The following is a 22001-nucleotide window of genomic DNA, read 5'->3' as shown; positions in this document are numbered from 1 at the left end:
TAAGATCTCTAGCATCCATCACATCTAAGAAATTCCAAGATCTAGGAAGGAAGCAACAAGGAACAACTAGCAGAAAGACCTTCAAACTAAAACACGGGCACCAAAAAACCATGCCAAAGAAAAGGCACAAGCCCAGATTAGCACCCACAAAATGAGCTGCACCAAAACATACAACATCTACCAGAGTAGCAACCCTCAAGGACTAGAAAGAGAGCCTCCACGTCTAGGACACATGGGGTAGCCCACAAAATAAAAGATGATCCAACACCTCATAAACCCTCATGCGTAACCCAAGATTCCACTCCACTCCAAGAATAGACCAATCCCCCTTTCGAACAAGGGATATGGAGTCAACAAAAGAATACAAGAAACCAATAGAGACAGGGAAAAAACATCGCCATCATCAAGGGAAGCCACTGTCACCCAACATGAACCCCTGCACTCAAAACACCAGGCCAAGCAAGAAGAGACCTAGCCCATAGACTAGGACACGGAACTTGGGCCACTGAAAGGACTACTCCAACTATTTGCATCTCCATCTAAATCATCTTCACCTCCATCAAGAACCCTGCCTACATAAACCCTGTTAGAATCAAGGATCACTGAGAGGGGGGGTGAATGAGTGATCTACCAAAAATCAAATCCACAAACTTATTCTTTATCTACTGGTTAGCAATGCATAATAGAAAAGAACATAAAAATGCAACAAAGAATCCCTGAATCCACAACACCTGAATTTTTATGTGGAAACTCAGAAAGGGAAAAATCATGGTGGGGGTGGAACCCACAATATTCATATACTATGGCCAGGAGTACATAAATATTACATAGATGGGGAATTGGCTTGCATTCAGGCTCAATGCCTAGAGATCACTACTCAATTACAATTTCCTAGAAGGCTACAACCTTCAGGGAAGTCTCAATATTTTACAATTTGATTACAATGAGGAAATACAATTAAATGAACTCTCAAGTAGCATTTGACAATGCAAGAATGACTTTTGGTTAAGCACCAAATCTCTGGCTGCCTTCCCTCTACCGAATACTTTGTTTCAGTCTCAGTCAACTACCTATTTGTCTGTAAGAAAAGTGCGGACATGAAACTATGCTCAATAGGATAAAAATAGATCACCACAATTGTATCACCTCCAAAACCAATCACCAATTCGATCTTATATATCCGGTCTTAGCACAAAAGTAATTTCCTTCAATTCGGCTTCAAGAAGTGTAACATGTAGCTCCAAGATGGCTTGAATCTTGAACAAAACATAGCATCGGACTAAAATATTGTATTCACATGCTTCATAAGGATCTTCCCATTCATCAAGAACATGAAATCAACCACCAAAATTAGTGCAATCGTCAGAAGTTATTCCAGACCAAAACATAATCAAGATACCCTATTTTACTAGTTAACTACCTACTAGCTCACTCCAACTTTTGGATAAGATGAATCACAACTGCCGGATCAAGTCTCTAAGAAGATTTGCCATTAATGACAACCCTAGACCATAAATAAAGCATCGAAGATCATCAAATGAGTGTCAATTTCCAACAAAACTTAAACCCCTCATCCTCCTCTCCCACTGCTCTCCATCCTCAAGTATTAAGTTTTTTTGTTAGTTTTAAAGGTTGCAATATTTTATTTTTAGTGTCAATGAACCATGTTCTCATTTAGAGAAGACATGCACAAATATTATTTAATATCTAACTCATAATAGTTGTAATAATAAATATAGCACAATATAAATATTATTAAACTTTATATTGGATTTTATAATAAAATATGCAAATGCTCATATAGTATTGCATTCTGACAAACCCTTAAAATTATCCTAAAATACCAACAAGAAATTAACTATTTTAACAATAAAAATTAAATTTAAATCACAGAGTCATCAAGGTGACATTAAACTTTAAAATATTTAAACCTTACTATTTCTAAATCCATCTTAAAGTTTACATTACATAGTAAAACATGTTGAACAAAAAAATACAAATACATCTCAAAATATGCTTACAAAAAAAGTTCTTCAATATTTATAGATTGCCCAATTCTGGTTTGTTGGTATTGGGTTGTCATTGATGTCAACCAGTATGGGATGACTACCGGTATGAGAAATGTATGTGAAACACTGTCATGGAGGAGTACAGGAAGAGATATCTTTGATATCACTCGGTGTTGTAGGACACCAGTAAGGTAAGGATGCAGGACACCGACAAGGTAAGGAAGATAATGTCATTAAGATGGATGACCACTAGTGTTACCGGTACACGTTAGTGCCTAACTTGTGTGGATGAAAGGTATAGGTTACCAGTAAAGTGTATCACTGGTAAGGAAAGGATGTCAACTGGTAAGTGTTGTGTTGACATTGGAAAGACAATGCAACCAAGTGAGTAGCTGTCAACCGACAAAGCTCATGACCAGTGTACCAGCAAGATGGGCAAGGTGCTTGAGCAGTTGTTTGTGATGAAGAGGATAAATGCTATCTAAATCACATTAACACAGTAGGTGAAGTTTTTGTAGGCCACCAGATTGCTAGTGTAAGGATAACTAGCAGGATTCCCACTGAATGAAGAAGCTATCACAGGCTAGGTGATAGATTGACAAAGTATGTTGCCTCTGTGTGCAGGATGACATATGGAAAACCACCGGGACATATATCATGTTGAAGATGATGATATGATGAAATAAATAAGTATCCGGTAGAATACTGAGAGGGGGGGGTGAATTAGTATACTCAAAAACTGACACAAACTCCCAAACTTCAAAATAACTTATCAACAAAATAGATCTGTTAGAATAATATCTCAGACATTATCAATATCAGCCAATATAAATATCATTATTTACTGGTTTGACTATTATATCAACTTAACAGTAAAACTTTTAAACATCAACAATGCTTAATTAAATAATATCACAACCACAAAATGCATTCACCACTTGACACAAATATTTATATGTGGAAAACCCAAATAGGTAAAAACCATGGTGAGATGAGACTCACAAGGATAGCTATCTGAACTCTTTTGAAGTTCACCTTGTTAGGAGCCAAGCCTGTTAAATCTTTACAATAAGTTCTGTCAGGAACTAATTCCGTTCAGGAATCACCCGGTTAGAGGATTTACAAATATGCCTTGATGAAAAACACAATACCCTATTAAGAGTAACCTTGCCGAAGGATTTTAGAATCCAAACTAATGGACCACCTTGTTAGAGGATTTAGAAAGTAACCAAGCTTATTAGAGCTTACTCTGTTAGGGGATTTCAATGTCTGTTGTGATTGTTAGAAAACAACAGGTTTTAATGATCTGTTTGAATAACACTACATCTGCTTGATTAGATCCTTCTTAAGGTTCACTATCTCCCTTCACTCAAATTGCAAATCCATCCTCTTGCTAGGCAATCTCACACTCAACTAATTCTACCAACTTTGCCTATATCAAATAAAACACCATCATCGACCTTAAATACAAATCAATATAGGTCGGTAACATAACAAAACTAATTCTCATCATCGAGATTACAAACAAGTCGGTACAATCTTGACCATTAGAAATCATTACAATCTCTTCACATTTAACAAGAAAATTCCAAACGCTCCATAATAACTGCTTCATTGAATTTGTAACTCATCACACGCTATGCATTCAATGCAATCCACTTTGTTCTTTTTCCAAGAAAATCAAACGCACCAAAATAACATGAACTCATCTTCAAACAATTACCAAATGTGTCACCATCATTACCGCTCGATCATCAGAACTTGAATCAACAAACTTGATTGGTAGGGTTTTAACAAAAATAACTGGTAGGGTTTGCTGGTTACAAAACATAGAAAGGTTTAACTTTACATACCAGTTCAACATACAAACTACCATATACCAGTTTACAACATCTTCAAAGTTTATCATACCAGTTGCAATACACAAAGCAATAAAAATAATAACATCAACAATATCATGAATACCATTCACCGGTTCAATTGACATCAATGACAACATATCAATAATACAATCTTTATGCAAAATACCAACACTCTGAAAATGCCAACAAAAGATGTATCATCCCCCCGTTAATGTCACACTTGTACCGACAAAATGATTCCCTGAGATAGATAGGTGATTGAATGCAAAGACCGGAAGTACAAGTGGAAGATGAGGAAGCCTCTAGAGCATGAGATCATAAATGCACCCCAGATAAGCAAGTGAAAACAAGGTGTGCTACTGGGACAGTGAAGGAAGAATGAGGAGTTGAGATGGTGTGTTTGTCATCTTGACAAACAATTTAGGAGGATAACCGGTTAGATGAAGAAGGATGCTAGTGAGTCTGCAGGAATATACATGGTGATACTAGGATGCTGAAGGAAGGTTGATGTAGAATAGTTGGAGTGTAATGACTTGGTGTCATCAATGTATCTCTCCATCGAAAAACACATCTACCGCAATATTCATTTGTGATAGTTGACATGTTATGTCAACCAGTGAAACATCAGAGAAGAGACAAGGAAGATAAGGTTCTCACCTGATGAAGAGGAATGCAACAAACTGAAGGATAAGGAGAGTTGTCGGGAGTTTCTATGGTGCCTATAAGTGAACATATTCACATAGGTGTTTCACTGATAGAGCGGTGAAGTGCTGACATAAGGGTTACACCAGTAGGATAGAAAAGGTGATGGCAGGAAGGATAATCGGCAAGGTGATTTGTGTCAATAGGGTCAGTGAACCGGTTATGTAGGTGGCCAATGACTAAGATGAATCGATAGGGCAGTAAGCCAAGGTGGATACCAAAAGTAATGCCACATGGAGATGAAGTAGAGAACTTGCACAGGCCGGTGTAGAGTGATGATGGAGTAGTTGGTAGTTGGTCCAGCATTTATAGTGACTACGAAGCTCAGGGGATATCTGCAGATGGGTTGCGGTTCAAGGTAGGGTGAATCTGACCATATCCATGGCATGCACTAATCGATGTAGATTATCTGATGAAGATCGAAGTTGTTGAAGCAATTCATCGAGTCATTAATGGTGATTGTCCAAAGGGTGTGCCGACAGATTGATTAGAGGTTGCTAAAATAGGAAGGCATGTTCTGGAAGGCACAAAAATGGCGGATATGTGTAGGTAGTCATCTCTAACTTGTGATCCGATCAGATTTGATTAGATTTGATGTGTCTCATGATCAGTGGAGAAAACCCTAACTGCTTGTGATTTGAATTAGCTTTTGGCAGGAAGATTGGGCTATAAAGATGCAAGATAAAGAGATTGTTAAGTTCTACGGAAGAAGAGAAAACAAAATTTCTGCGAAGTGATTGAGTGTTTCATAAGAGAGATAGATCAGTCAGAGTGAAAATAGTAGGAGGAATAGTGACTGAGTGAGTGAAGGTTAAAACTATTCAAGGGTTTAATAGAGGGTTAACCAGTATGGTTTGAGCAACTGGTATAGAATCTATAGTGCATCTAAGGAGATAACCAGTAGGTTCTTGTACCTGGAGGAAGACAATTGAGAGAACTGAAGAGAAGATCATTGAGAAGGAGATCCAACAGAGAAAAAGAAGAGTAGAAATGAACAGAAAGAGGTTACCGGCAATGCAGTAGCATATGACAACAACATAAGAGTGAATCGGTGTAGTAGAGAAAGTGTCTCACTAGTAGAGTGAGGTATATGAAATGGTTACAAGATTCACTTGTAATAGTATGACTAATTTTATATTTCAAGTTATCGTTGTGCTCACTGAGTTGTAGCTCGATGCAAGGGTTGTATCTCCTTTGGGTTGTAGCCCATAAACAAGGTAGGGGTTGGTTCTCCTTTGGGTTGGTGCCCATAAACTAGTAGGGGTTTGTACCCTAAATTAGGGGTTGTAGCTCATTGGATTGGTGCCCTAAATCAGGGGTTGTCGCTTGTTGGTTTGGTGCCCTAAACATTGTAAAAGAGTTTCATTGTGAGGCTGGATTGGAGGAGTAGACTCCAACAACATTGCTCACCGATTTTTTTCCCATCTTGGGATTTCCTCATACATGCTAGTGTTATGTGATCCTTTGTGTGTGGTTGCATTTGTGATTAAGTCTCCCCACTAACTGGTAAGTCTATATTGTGTTATATCCCATAACCGATATACACACATAAGTTAGTTAAAGAGAAAGAAGATTAGGAACCACTGGTTCACCCCCCTCTTAGTGGTGCATTGTGTCTAATAATTGGTATCAGAGCGTAGGTACCCTGTTTATCAAGATTTCTCTCACTTGGGTAGATCTGGTCTAGGACACACTGGTTAAGTGTGAATCAATTCCATCTCCTATATTTCATGGGTCAAAATATACCATGTGGAGTTATATAATGGAAGTCTATTTGTCTACATTAGGCTATCATGCCTGGATGGAAGTTGTTAATGGTCTCCCTAGGAATGTCAATCCTCCAACCAGTCCTAAAGAAGAAAGAAGATTCCTGTGCAATGATGAAGCCATGAAGGCTATTTTTAGTGGACTAACCAGTGATGTATCCTCATAGGTGGATAAGTGAAAATTGGTAAAGAGTCTATGGGATAGACTAAAGAAGCATTATGGAAATGAACCCTACACCACTGGATTAGTTTGTGAGAGTGAGAAGAACAATACAGCAGATACATTTGCAGATGATGAAGGCAAATCCACTAGAATCCACAACATTGATGAAGAAGGAACCCACCTCTTCATGGCTCAAGAATTTGAAGATGAGGAGCACACATCTGAAAGTGATAGGGAGAATAGATCCCACCAGCAAGATGTGTTTGGCAGTGATGATGAGGAAGAAGGAGACTAGGCAGATAGATTTAGCCATCAAGATCTATTTGATAGTGAAGGGGAAGAAAAAGAGGAGGCAAAAGTTGATCTTGAAGGAGAGCTTGTGAATGCACTTGAAGAACTCAATAGAGTAAGAAGTGAATATAGGCTATTCAAGAATGCTGCTATAGTAGAGCAAAACTGACTAACAAAATACCTTGAAGAATTTGAGAAATGCATCTTAGAGTTGAATACTCAAGAAGAAGGCACCAAGGAGTGATGGTGTGAAGATCTAGCATCTAAGATAGAAGTTAAAAATGAAGAATATCAACAGCTACTTGGAGAAATGGAGATTCTCCAAAGTGACCTTGAGAAGTGCAAAAATAAGCTCAAGGTAAGGATCTGGTATGATGGCAACATTGAGGCTTTGGCAAAAATGTTGAGTCAGCAAAAACATTCCAAGGATACCAGAGCATTGGGATGTGTTTCCAATGAATTCTCTACAAGCAAGGAGACCTCCCACAAAGATATTCAATTTGTCTCCTCAAATGAAAATGGAAAAGGTGAAACCTTCATGGTCAGAAATGCTCCAAAAAGGAAGATTAAACTAACTATAATCGGTGACGACATGAAGCTAAGGATGAAGAATGGTGTTGCTTGGAGGAACAATGCATATCTGAAAGGAAAAGGGAAAATAGGAGAAGATATATTCTCCAGAAGCAAGAACAAGAGAAGGCAACTTAGAAGGCCTTCCATTAGTAGAAGACAAGGAGATGATGCTACCCACACATCAAGCCAAGTGTGGAAGAAGAAGGGATCAAATAGAAGACTTGCAAAGAATGATTATCCCAGGATTCACTCCTTGAGAAGCAGATATGGAGATGCCAAACTAGTAAGATCACCTCATGTTTGGCAGGATAAATTTGTAAGTAATAAGATTCCTTTCTCCGATTATTGTTTTGCATGTAAAGATTATGGCCATAGGGCATAAGAATGTAAAAGGAGGTCTAGGAATAGACAAAGTGTTCTTCCTAGGTATAATAAATCAGGTGTCTATAGATTTCATGCATATAAGCAGAATGTTTCATAGAGTAGAAATATGCATGTTCCCTTTCCCAAGTATGCTAACAAGAATCCATGTGCTGACCCTAAAAATGTAAATATTGTGTGTTATAACTGCAATGGCTTAGGTCATAGAGGTTATCAATACAAGAAGAAGAATATGCATTCCTATGGCAACTGACAGATCAATCATGCTCAGTGTGAGAGAAGCTACAGGGGATATGAGCAACATAGATCTGCTGGGAAAAAGAGGAAAAATGTTCCTGCACAATCAAGGAATTCAAGGAAACCTATTACCAGCCAAAATGGCATGATCAAATAAGGAAGAGAAAAATAATATGTTAGAAGGTTCCCCAATCATGAGATTGGCATGGATGTTGTAAGCTACTATAGCACTATCTGTAGAGAGAGGACCAATAAGGAGAAGAAGGTCAACCCTGCTGCCAAGATTGTAGATGTGGAAAGGAAAGAAATCAAGCAGACATGGAGGAAGAAACTGAAAGATAAGAGAATGGACCGGCATTGCGCATTAAATGCAAAAGTGATATCTCATATGGCTTAAAGGAGATGCAGGACTCAAGGAGAGTTAAATATTGACTAGATCATTCACCCCTTAGTTGAAAGTAGACAAGGAGATGAACAAGTTGCTACCGGTAAGAGGAATAAAATGATATGGCAGTGTGTGTGTAGTTACCATCTTGACTACACATGGAAGATGGTTTACTACTATAGGTGAAGTGAATGGTAGCAAAGGTAATTGGAACTTGGAGATAAAGGTAAAGAGCATAGTGTCTCGGTAGAGATAGGAGACGGTATGTGCAACATGTTACTGGCACAGATGTTGATCAATGTTGAAGTTTATGTAAGTCAATGAGTTGAGGGATCATTGTAGTAACTCTGGTAGCCTGGATGGATGAGGTTAAGTCCCAGGTGTTATTGGAAAGGACTTGAATGACATGGGTTGGTTCGATAAGCTGATCTTATGAGCATACATATTTATGGGCCAACCGGTTGGATATGTGACTTGCAGATGACATTGTGGTCATAGCGGTAGATGTTACAAGTATATATGTGAGTACCAGCTTAGGATTTGGTAGATCAAAATTAAAGACCAAAGATCTATGTTTCAAGGGGAGTTCAAGGCCATACTTAAGGGTGAACTCACAATAATGGTTCCCACTTTTTTGACACTTTTGACACTAAGATGTACATTTTTAAAATAATCTTCAACTTCCGAGAACTATAACTTTTAAACTATTAAACATTTGAAGATGATGTAAATTAGTGATTTCTAGCATTTTGTTTTAGATAATATATACATTTTTTTCAAATTTTTTTGAAGGATTTAAAAAAAAAAATTCCATCTCCCTCGAAAAGTAGTTTTTCACAACAAACTACATTTTTTAAGAGTGATGTGCCTACCGAAATGCATAACTTTTTTTCTATAAATGATAAAAAATCAATTCTTTTGAATTTTGGTTTGTAACATCAATATCCAGGGCTTGCATTTGGTTTTATAGTGATATGTTCAATATTTTTCATTTTATAAAGTTTTGAAGTCCAACTAGTCATAATTCAAACATAGGTTTACGTTTGAACACATAACTTGTTCTATATAAATTGAAATTCAATTTATTTTTTTTATTAGAAAGAAGACATCAATACTAGGGGCATAGATATTTTTCAGAATTTTTTTGAATTAGTTTCTTATTTTTCCCAATGCGTTGAACAGAGAAGTTCATGTTCGGTGAAAAACCAATTTTCCATAAAATTAAAAAAACAAGAACATAATAAATTCAAAATATAACAAAATTATACTCGTTGGAAAGCTTGCTTCGAGTACTATCATCTAATATTTTTGGGTTATCAAGATTATTTCATTCGTGCTTTGAACAAGAGCTCCGAATTCATTAATTCTTCAAAACTTTGAAATTTTTTGGGAGAAACCTTTAATTTGAGGGTTCGAATGAACACCAGTTCGAGCGAATTGGGTTCGCTCGAACCCAAAAGGGTTTGAGCGAACCCCCATTTGGTCGAACCAATGAGCTTGATTTTGGCACACACATTTTTGTAACGGTCATGTTCGAGCGAACCCAACAATTTTTAACTGTCGGCTTTCGTCGAACTCTGGCCGACGCATTTTTTAATTTTTTTTTTCATTTGTGGAGTCATATAAATGTCCATAATTTTTTTCATTTTTATCACACAAATGATTGAAATAATTCGCATTTTTGGATGAGAGAAGACATTTGAAAATTATTTTGAAGGCAATAATTTGAAGGTTTTTTGTAAAAGCATGGGGAACAAGAAGAGAAGGCAAAATAAGACTTCAAGGAAGTATTCTCCTAAAACGGAAGAAAGATATCGAGAACAAAGAAGACAAAGATATCATGATGCAAGTATGTATTTTTAATTTTATTTCTATTTAATTTAATATGTATTACGTATCAATTAATTAGAACTCAATATTTTTTATCTAATATTTTTAATGAAAATTAATTTAAAAAATCTTAATTAAATTAATTGGAAATAATAGGATTAAAAATAATTTTGTTTTAATTGGAAAGCATAATTAATTTGAGATAATACATGTGTATTTGCAAATTTCAAATTCCATCAACTTGCTTGTTGTGTAATTGCATTTTTCTCCTATATAATTAAGTTCATTTATAATAGATAAGACCTATTAAGTCATAAAATTAATAAGACCTATTATGTCATAATTTCTAGGTTCTAAATTATATATATTGAATATTTAATCTACATGGACAAGTAATTTCATGTGATGGGTCCTTTAATATCACATAATATATCTGTCTTAAGGGTAGTTAAGTATATTAATTGTGAAATGTTTTTTCAAATGTGGTCATATTGATTTTAATAATAAGGCCTATTAGGACTATTACATTGATTATAGGTCTTAAATGTGACATAAATTTATAACATATTAAACATGTTGAATAATTTAGGTGAGCTATTTATATTCAACTTCACGTACATGCAAAAACATTTCAGATTAGGAGGTCTATTATGCAATAATAGGTCTTAAATATACACACATGTGACAAATTATAGTCCACCTACATTATGGTCCATAACAAATTAATATGAGGTCACCTAAGTTATCGTATGCATGCATCAAAATATTTGTACTTTTAATTTTCAAAATTGGAATTTCTAATTTATCAAAATTTTATTTTATGTGTTAAATTAGTGCTCAAAATTAGAGATTGAACTTTAATCCTAACCTGAGAACAAATTGAACTTTAAACCTAAACAAGTAATTTAATTAGAGTTATAACAATAAGGTCCTGAAACTAATTAAATTTAATAAACCAAATTGAATGGGCTAATTTTAACATGTAAAGCTTTAAGCCAAATTCACCCCTATTCTTAATCCTAATTCAATAATCTCTGATTAATTCAAGAACCTTACACAAACTCTTAAATTATGTGCAGAACGGGCAAACGAACCTGTTGAAGAACACAATATAGTTGATGAACATAGGGAGGAGATTGTCCAAGTTGAACCAATGGAGACCTTTGAAGGAGAGGGGTCTGGCTCCTTACCTCCTGCCACTGATATGGATGAGCATATTGTGGATCTAGCTAAACAGGTGAAGAGAAATATTTCTTATAAAAATTTAGATCATTTACTTGAAATGGATGTGGATGAGTTGAAACATCTCAGTGAAGAACCTAGACATACTAAAAGGAGGTCAATGAATAAAAGTGGAAAAGAAATAATGTCTCATTTCAACAATCTTGATACTACGCTAGAAAAAGCTCAATTGTTATCAATTGTACTTACTCATAAAGACTTAATAGATCCAATGAAATTGTTGGGTATAGATACAACAATTCAAAAGAGGAAATCTTCTCAGCTACAAAAATCTATTGTTGATAATGTTAAGAAAGGTTTGGTGAACATTGGTAAAAAATCTCGAAAACTAGATAAGACCATTTCAAGAAGAGTGATGTTGACATCTTTAGTAAATGAAAGATTGCCTCAAAAAAGACAAATCTCTTCACTGTCATCTGAGTTTGGTTTTAGTAGAAGGACAATGTCTAAATATGTTAAAAGGAGAAAGATTTTGGATGATACTACCTCAGAAGGGAATTGGGAAATTATGTGTAGAGCTCCTCGTTCTGATAGAATTGAAGATGTTGTTAGGAACTTTGTGACAAGTTTTTGGAATGATAATACTCGCCCTTCATCAAATAGTAGAGATGTTATCAAGCAAAGGATTGGTCCTGATTGTTATGATCTCCATGTAGAACATTGGATAGACACAACAAAACATGAATTGTATGGATTGTTTACTAAAACAAACCCTCATATAAAGATTGGACAAACCATGTTTGAACGATTAAGGCCATATTATGTGAAGTTAAACAAAGTTTTCAAAACTTGTTGTTGTCATTATCACATCGAATTTGACTTGTACTATCAAGTGTTTCGAAAGATTAGAGAAGATAATGATGGTTATGAAAATGCTCCTCCTAAATGAACAAGTCAATTCATAGCATCCATCTTATGTGATAAATCAGATGATAATGCAACCGGTCAAATAAATTGTATAAGAGGAATTTGTGGAACATGCGGGGACTTGGCTAAATTGCCTTTGAGAGATGAAGATACTGACATGAGGAAGATGGTAAATTGCAAGAGTTACAAGTAAAAAAATTTGAAACAAAATTTGGAAAGGAATCTACAAGGCTAGATTATGTAAAAGAGGAAATACCTATTGGAACATTTATGGAAAATTTTCGTAAGTTGATAAAACCATACATATGCCATGGTTGTTTTGCCAAGTGGCAAGCAGAACAATTTAAAAGATTAAGACACACTTTCCCACTTGGAACTATTCTATCTGTAGTTGACTTCACAGAGAATTACTCTTTTGCACATCAAAAAGAGATTCAATCAGAGTATTACTTTTCAAAGCAAATCACTATTTTCGTGCATGTGTGTTATCGACATGCACAGATGAATTTGGATGGTGTTGATAGTACATTTGAAAATTGTGTCATTAAGAAAGAGTACCACTTCTATATCAGTGATGATAAAGAGCATGACACACTTTTTGTACAACATTACTTTAAGAAGTTTTTTGAATATTTGAAAGATAGAGGCATAACAATAGTTAAACATTTTGTTTGGTCTGAAGGATGTACGGCACAATTCAAATCTTCGAGGCCATTTAATGCACTATGTAGATATCATCGAAATGACAAAATACCACATGTTTGGAGTTTTTTTGAGAGTGGTCATGGAAAGGGTGAACATGATGGTGCAGGAGCTTGTATCAAACATGCTCTAAGAAAGCATCAAATAAAATACACAGGAGAATGTATAGAAAATGCACATGATGTTGTTGAATGGTGTAAGAAACACTTTGAGCAACCCAATTATCCTGGGGAATCATCATCGAGAACATACAAGCCCATTCCATATAGAGTGTTTTGGGAGATAACCGGTACGTGTTCTCTTTTAGTATTTTATTTAATTTTTTTTAATTTAACAACTTGATCTACATGTACATTCTTGTACACATGTACATTTTACAGATGTGGATAGAAAATCAATGCATGGATGCAAGAGTGTGGAGAGGACAAGATCTTTGCATTGTGTCATGAGTACAGATAATCGCCCATGGACATTATACACTAGGGATTATTCATGTTTTTGTTCTGAATGCATTTTTGAAAACTATGTTGATTGCAAGAACCAAGAGCTTGGATATGTTAGTGAATGGAAAATGGTGCCACTAGATGTTTCTGACACATATGAGGATTCAAATGAGGATGAAAAATTTGAAGACATTCCTTTGATTTCTGGTGATTACGATCATATTTCAGGATTGATTAAAAAGGTACATACATGACGTACACATGTAAACATTTCCTTAAAAATGACATATAACTTAGAATTTATTTAACTTGTGTCAAATTGCAGGAGATATTTTTGCAGTCATAGCAGAAGATGGAAATATAGAAGTTGTTAGTTATTATTTATTGCGTTGCACAGAAGAGAGAAAGAAGTTATCAAAATTTGAGATGAGTGATGGAATGTCATTTCCCACAGGTTTGAGTTCTGATTTGAATATGTACATGTACAAATCGCTTATGTGAAATTTTTTAATTTCTCACGTTTCTTATATACATGTACATGTAGGATCAGTTGTAGTGCAAGGGACATATTTCAAACAAGTTAAAATTGTTCAACATGGGATTCATTTCACTGAATACCAAATTGAGAACAAGGTATATCAGTATAGTCACTTGGTCATTGTTGTTGGCCTAATTCTTCAAACAGTTCCATGTCGAGGGCGGTCTCAAAAGTGGAGACTAGATAGTGAAGATCATGACAAAATATTAAGTGTTATTGAAGAGCATTGTGAACCACTTGATGTGGTATGAACTATATATACATTTAGTAATCCAAAGTACACATGTGGTTCAGCCCACATGAATTGAATTTTAATGTAAGTTCAAGATAAATTCTAGATCTCAAGTAACTTGTTTTGAAACTAAAGGATAAATATTTTTTAAGTTTATTTATACATTATATCAAATTAGGATGTATTTAAATGTGCATGTTTAATTGTATGTAATTGTATTTGTATTTAATTAAAAAATGCATATTTAAATTAGAATGTAATATGTACATTTGTAAAATTGATATTTAATATGGAATTAGGACATGTACATGTTGTGAACTATTTAACTACAATATACATACCTATGTAATATACATACCATGTGAACTATTCAATACATGGCCTATTAAGTTTAGTTTGTTCATTTCATACATACTCTTTTGTTTAAAAATCATTTCATGTATTTTAATCTAATCTAATCAAACATGTATAAATATAACACAATCAAGATAAACTCTAGATCTCAAGTAACTTGTTTTGAAACTAAAGGATAAATATTTTTTAAGTTTATTTATACATTATATCAAATTAGGATGTATTTAAATGTGCGTGTTTAATTGTATGTAATTGTAATTGTATTTAATTAAAAAATGCATATTTAAATTAGAATGTAATATGTACATTTGTAAAATTGATATTTAATATGGAATTAGGACATGTACATGTTGTGAACTATTTAACTACAATATACATACCTATGTAATATACATACCATGTGAACTATTCAATACATGGCCTATTAAGTTTAGTTTGTTCATTTCATACATACTCTTTTGTTTGAAAATCATTTCATGTATTTAAATCTAATCTAATCACACATGTATAAATCTAATACAATCAAGATAAACTCTAGATCTCAAGCAACTTGTTTTGAAACTAAAGGATAAATATTTTTTAAGTTTATTTATACATTATATCAAATTAGGATGTATTTAAATGTGCATGTTTAATTGTATGTAATCGTATTTGTATTTAATTAAAAAATGCATATTTAAATTAGAATGTAATATGTACATTTGTAAAATTGATATTTAATATGGAATTAGGACATGTACATGTTGTGAACTATTTAACTACAATATACATACCTAGAAGCTCACATACCTACAATATACATACCTATGTAATATACATACCATGTGAACTATTCAATACATGACCTATTAAGTTTAGTTTGTTCATTTCATACATACTCTTTTGTTTGAAAATCATTTCATGTATTTGAATCTAATCTAATCAAACATGTATAAATCTAATACAATCAAGATAAATTATAGATCTCAAGTAATTTGTTTTGAAACTAAACGATAAATATTTTTTAAGTTTATTTATACATTATATCAAATTAGGATATATTTAAATGTGCATGTTTAATTGTATGTAATTGTATTTGTATTTAATTAAAAAATGCATATTTAAATTAGAATGTAATATGTACATTTGTAAAATTGATATTTAATATGGAATTAGGACATGTATAAAGTATAATCTAGAGTCTAAACTCCATATATAAAGTATAAAGTATAATCTAGAGTCAAACACAAACCAGGTATAAAGTATAATCTAGAGTCTAAACTCCATGTACGTGCATGAATATATATAATATGAAAGTATATAAAAAGATAAATGTAAATGAGCTATAAAGTCTGGAGCAAATCAACAGGGATCATGTCAGCTATGAACTAAGCGACCATCTAAGGGGGAGTCCTGGAAAAGTAGAATTTATTTAAATATTAAATATAATATATCTATCTCTCTAGACATGCATGTACATCAAATCCAAGTAGAGTTAAACAAAAATTTAAATATAAATTGTAACGTGCATGTACATACATACATGTACATATATGTACCAAAAACCATAACTAATCTGTACACTAACAGCATCTAAAGAATCTCTCCTACGCACATGCTCAGAGCTCAAGGAAGGAGTGGCATGAGCTAACTGTCAATTTAAGGATTAGTCCACAATCAATTTAAATGATCTACAAATTAAAACTTAGAACTCTAGATTATTTATTAAACATGATCTATATATATAGATTTATCAGGTACAAATTGGCAACATGTATACATATCTTCTAAAAATTTAAACGCACATGTACATGTACATACCTGTGTATCACCTGGAGTAGGCTATATAGTCTGATCCTATCCCGTGATCATATCAACAACATCACTCGTGCCTGCATATCTCTCTCTAGCTGTACGTATCACTGAGGAGTGCAAGGGGCTAACTAGATGAGTGGGCATTGTGGATGAAGTGTCTGACTGTAGTAGCATGTCCATAAATCCAGTATGGCTCAAATCTCTTAGCTAATCCTCAAATGAGTCCAAACCCTCATCTGTGATATGTACCTGATAAGCTCATATCTCCTCCTCAAATGAATCCAACCGGCCCTCATCTATGATATGGAGCTGATCAGCTCGTAGCTCCTCCTCTGCAGCAATAGAGTGATCTATAGGTGGGTCAGTGCTTGGAGCATGCGTAGAGTGATGAGAATGTTGTGACTGCCTCGGGGAATGCGTCGATGCCGCTGTAGCCTGACCATCTCTGAGAATCTCCTCTCTAACATCACCCAATGGTATCCCAAGTCCAGATGAAATAAAACTATAAGCATGTAGTAGGTCCTCGGCTAAATACTGTGACATCTATACATGTCTACTACCTCCGACTATAGCTGCTACCTCATTTGGGGAGGGGATGCCAGCAGAAATATATTGATCATCTGAATCTGAAGCCCCCCCATGAATAGAAAATGCATGATCTATGGATGATCGTGAACGTGGTCGACTCATCATATATCTGCCCACCCTATCAGAAGATATGGTGGCTGCTACTGATGCAATCTGTCCAATCCTATCAATTGCTTCTCTCTGAGAAGCAATCACAACGTGATCCGCTATGGGTGCCATGGCTGGGACTACTACAGGAAATCTCTGGCCAACAAGGTCCCTGTGTCTAGGCGAAGCTCTATCATGCCTACGATATGCATCTCTATCAGCAATCCTACCCCTCCCCTATCCATAATATTCTAGAATATCAAGGTAGTTTGGTTTCATCTGACAATGAACCTCAACAAATACCTGTTGTGCAAAGTATAATGGATTCTGGTCATTATTAGGATAACGACCATGGGCAGCTAAGAATCGTGGGTAAATCAGTGATGCAACCTATGGGTCGATACATCTGGTAACCTGATATCCCCTCACCTTACTCTTCTCCTGATATTGTGGGAAGTATCTCTCCTTGATGGTCTCCTTCGAGACCACCCCCACCACATCAGCAAAAGAGTGAGGACCCCTCACCTCACTCCTCAACTATCTATATATATCCTCTATAACCTCAGGTGAGAATGAGATATGAGATACTAAGTGGTCCCTCAATGTCTGCAAACTATCAAAAATGGATGTGCACGTACTCTTGTACACACCATCAGTATGAGGGTCATCTAGTATGGCCCTCAACCTATGCAACTCCCGATCACTATAATGAAAAATAGTAGCAATGTCAGGCAAGGGAGGATCCTACTGTGGAGGATCCTGCTGTGGTGGCTCTTGATGTGGAGCCTGTGCAGGTGGATCCTGATGTGGAGCCTGCATAGGTGGATCCTGATCAGGAGCCTGCAAAGGTGGATCTTGATCAGGAGCCTATGAAGGTATATCCTGGGATGCCATCTATGTAGGTACATGTCATAAAGTTAAAATAAAAACATAAGCAGAGAGAGAGAGAGATCATTTTCATGAGAGAGAGAGAGAGATTATATACATATAAATCTTCATGAGAGAGAGAGATCATTTTCATTTTCAAAAAATACATGTAAAAGTTTCAAATATTTCAGTGAGAGAGAGAGAGAACATATATTTCAGATCTAGAGATAACATATATTTCAAAGAGATAAAGAGATCTAACACGTCATATGTGAGGACACTATATTATCCTAAGGGCAATGTCATATGTACAGTAGGATGTTATAAGGGGTCATATGTGACCCCTTAGGACAACATACAACCCCTTAAGACACTATATGATGGACTAAGGGGTATGTCGTTCACACTAGGATTTTATAAGGGGTCATATATGGTTCTAAGGGGTCATGCATATGTTATAACACATGCATGACCTCTTAGGACCACATATGACCCCTTATGACACTATGTGATCCTAAGGGGAATGTCATATGTACAGTAGGATGTTATAAGGGGTCATATGTGCCCTACTAAGGGGTCACACATGTGTCAATGCATGCGTGACCCCTTAGGACCACATACGACCCCTTAAGACACTATGTGATGAACTAAGGGGTATGTCATTAACACTAGGATTTTATAAGGGGTCATATGTGGTTCTAACCACATATGACCCCTTAGGACACTATATGATCCTAAGGGGAATGTCATATGTACAGTAGGATGTTATAAGGGGTCATATGTGACCTACTAAGGGGTCACGCATGTGTTAATGCATGTGTGACCCCTTAGGACAACATACGACCCCTTAAGACACTATGTGATGGACTAAGGGGTATGTCATTCATAGTAGGATTTTATAAGGGGTCATATGCAGTTCTAAGGGGTCATGCATATGTTATAACACATGCATGACCCCTTATGACACTATGTGATCCTAAGGGGAATGTCATATGTATAGTAGGATGTTATAAGGGGTCATATGTAACCTACTAAGGGGTCACGCATGTGTTAATGCATGCGTGAGCCCTTAGGACCACATATGACCCCTTAGGACACATAGGAAATGTCATATGTACAATAGGATGTTATAAGGGGTCATATGTGACCTACTAAGGGGTCACACATGTGTCAATGCATGCGTAACCCCTTAGGACTGGACATACGACCCCTTAAGACACTATGTGATGAACTAAGGGGTATGTCATTCACACTAGGATTTTATAAGGGGTCATATGTGGTTCTAACCACATATGACCCCTTAGGACACTATATGATCCTAAGGGGAATGTCATATGTATAGTAGGATGTTATAAGGGGTCATATGTGACCTACTAAGGGGTCACGCATGTGTTAATGCATGCGTGACCCCTTAGGACAACATACGACCCCTTAAGACACTATGTGATGGACTAAGGGGTATGTCATTCACAGTAGGATTTTATAAGGGGTCATATGTGGTTCTAAGGGGTCATGCATATGTTATAACACATGCATGACCCCTTAGGACCACATATGACCCCTTATGACACTATGTGATCCTAAGGAGAATGTCATATGTATAGTAGGATGTTATAAGGGGTCCTATGTGACCTACTAAGGGGTCACGCATGTGTTAATGCATGCGTGACCCCTTAGGACCACATACGACCCCTTAAGACACTATGTGATGGACTAAGGGGTATGTCGTGCACACTAGGATTTTATAAAGGGTCATATGTGGTTGTAATGGGTCACGCATGTGTTAAGACACTATTTGATGGACTAAGGGGTATGTCGTTCACACTACAATTTTATAAGAGGTCATATGCGGTTCTAAGGGATCACGCATGTGTTATAACACATGTGTGACCCCTTAGGACCACGTATGACCCCTTAGGACACTAGATGTGATCCTAAAGGGAATGTCATACATGTACACTAGTATGTTATATGTGATCCTCTATGACCTCCTAAGGGAACGTATAGTGTCATCTGTTAGAGTAAAGGTTTTAATTTAATCATGTTGATTAAATTACCTTTATTCCTCTCTTAAGATTTCACTTTAGTTTGCATTTGTGACATTTAATAATTATATTAATTATTAAATGTCTACCTATTAGGGTTTCTTTTAGGGTTGCACAATATCCTTTTATAAGGATTCATCATTGTAATTTATCTCTCTCTCGGATGAATACATTTTTCAGCTTTCAGAGCACCCTTGCTTGTTTGTCTCCATCTCTTCTTTCTGTGACAGGTTATTTGCATGCAGGTGATCTTCGGGGTCTGTGAAGTTGGCTTTCTCAACTTCTACATGGTATCAGAACTCCAGACCTGCTGCTTCCTGTTCGTCTTCTGAAGAATTTGGAGCTACGAGGGTTAGATCTGATTTTCCGGTTTTGGTTGCGTCAGATCTGTGTGTCTTCTGTTTTTTTATTTTGGAATAGGGGTATTTTTTTTTCGGTGCACTTTGAGCCCAAACAGACCTCACCGTTGAGCTCGTAGCGCCCAAAAACCCCTATTTCCATATAAAATTCATCCGATTTGGACACAGTTGCACCAGGAGGCAAATTTTTTTTGGCCCCAAGGCCGTACGGCCCTAGGGCACGAAAACCGAGGCGGAAAAATTAAAAAAAAAAAACAAAAACCACAGTTTTTTCAAAAAAACCGGGCGCAGCCAGTGTAAACCGCCGCGCCGCCGGTAAGCAGCCCGGCGGCCACCCGGCGTCCACCGCCGCCGGCGGTATCTCGCCCACGCGCCGCCTGCCGCCTGCGCGCAGCCAGCCGGCCCGCTCTCAGCCCGCGCCCAGCCAGCGCGCCGCCCGCCGCCAGCTGCGCCGCCCCAGCGCCGCCCCCGCGCCGCCACCTCCTGCGCCTGCCCCTGGTCACCCAGAGGACCAGGGGCTTATTTTTTTTAAGCCCTTGAGGCTTAAAGGGCCTATTTGGGCTTTTTTGGAGCAGTTTTACTAAATCGGGTATAACTCAGGCATTTTAGCTCGGATTTTCGAATGAAAATAGGCGTTGGAAAGCTGGTTCCAAGCCCGATCTAAAAGATGCAGATCTTTTTTTCTGATTTTTCCGTTTTGTAGTGTTTTTTGCCAGTCGAAGTCAGAGCAAGTTTTTTGCACTCCAGGAGCCATATCTTTTGCATACGGACTCCGTTTTTCGAAAGCGAATAGGCGTCGGAAAGGTGGTTCTGTGCTCTTTCCAGATCTATCATGTATTTTTCCAGAATCTGCACCAGGTACATTTTATTCAGTACTTTGTGTTTTCACACATCTGTCACTTACTTGGACGTTTCAGACTTGGAAATAATTTGTTTGCATGGGATGGCTTCATTTGATCCGCTTTATCAGTATTAAAGTCATTTAGTCTCAGATTTGTTAATTTGAAGAGTTATCATGGGTTTTTCTACTCACCCTTCAGTTGTATTTCTAGAACGGGGTAATTATGAGTCATGGGCAAAGGGCATACTTACACACTGTAGGTGGCTTAATATTTTGCCTTATTTGTATGATCTCATACCTGAACCAGCAACTTTAGAGGGAAAACTAGCTTGGGATATCATTAGAAATCACATAGTAGGAGTTATTTTGTCTAGTGTTGATTCTGACACTGTGTGGGCTATATCGGGCATTGATTGTCCTCACTCACTTTGGACACGTCTTTGGGAGATCTATGGAGACCCCAGTCTTTCTCCATTCCCAAAGGATCCTGCTTCAGATTGTCTTGTACCCATTGGTTGGAGAGATAACACACCTTTTGATCATGCTACTTTAAAGGAACTTCAATATTTAGACACCCTTACGTATTCGGATGAATCAGAGGATTATCTCATAGTTCCTACTCTTCAGAATAAGATTATACATGTATCAACATCATCTCCTTTTGTTCCTGATCAGTTTGATATTGCCTCTTCTTTGGCTCCTATTGATTCAGCTAAGCAGGACATCATACATCTTTCAGACATGGCTACTTGGGATTCTTATCTTGCAGGAATTTCGTCTTTGTTTGTAGAGTCCTATATTGCAGACTTGGAGGATTACTTTGAGGATTTTCAGCTCCTCTTT

The sequence above is a fragment of the Cryptomeria japonica genome, chromosome 10 (genome assembly GCF_030272615.1).
Source record: "Cryptomeria japonica chromosome 10, Sugi_1.0, whole genome shotgun sequence".
NCBI classification, from domain to species: domain Eukaryota; kingdom Viridiplantae; phylum Streptophyta; class Pinopsida; order Cupressales; family Cupressaceae; genus Cryptomeria; species Cryptomeria japonica.
Note: the sequence above shows the minus strand (reverse complement) of the source record.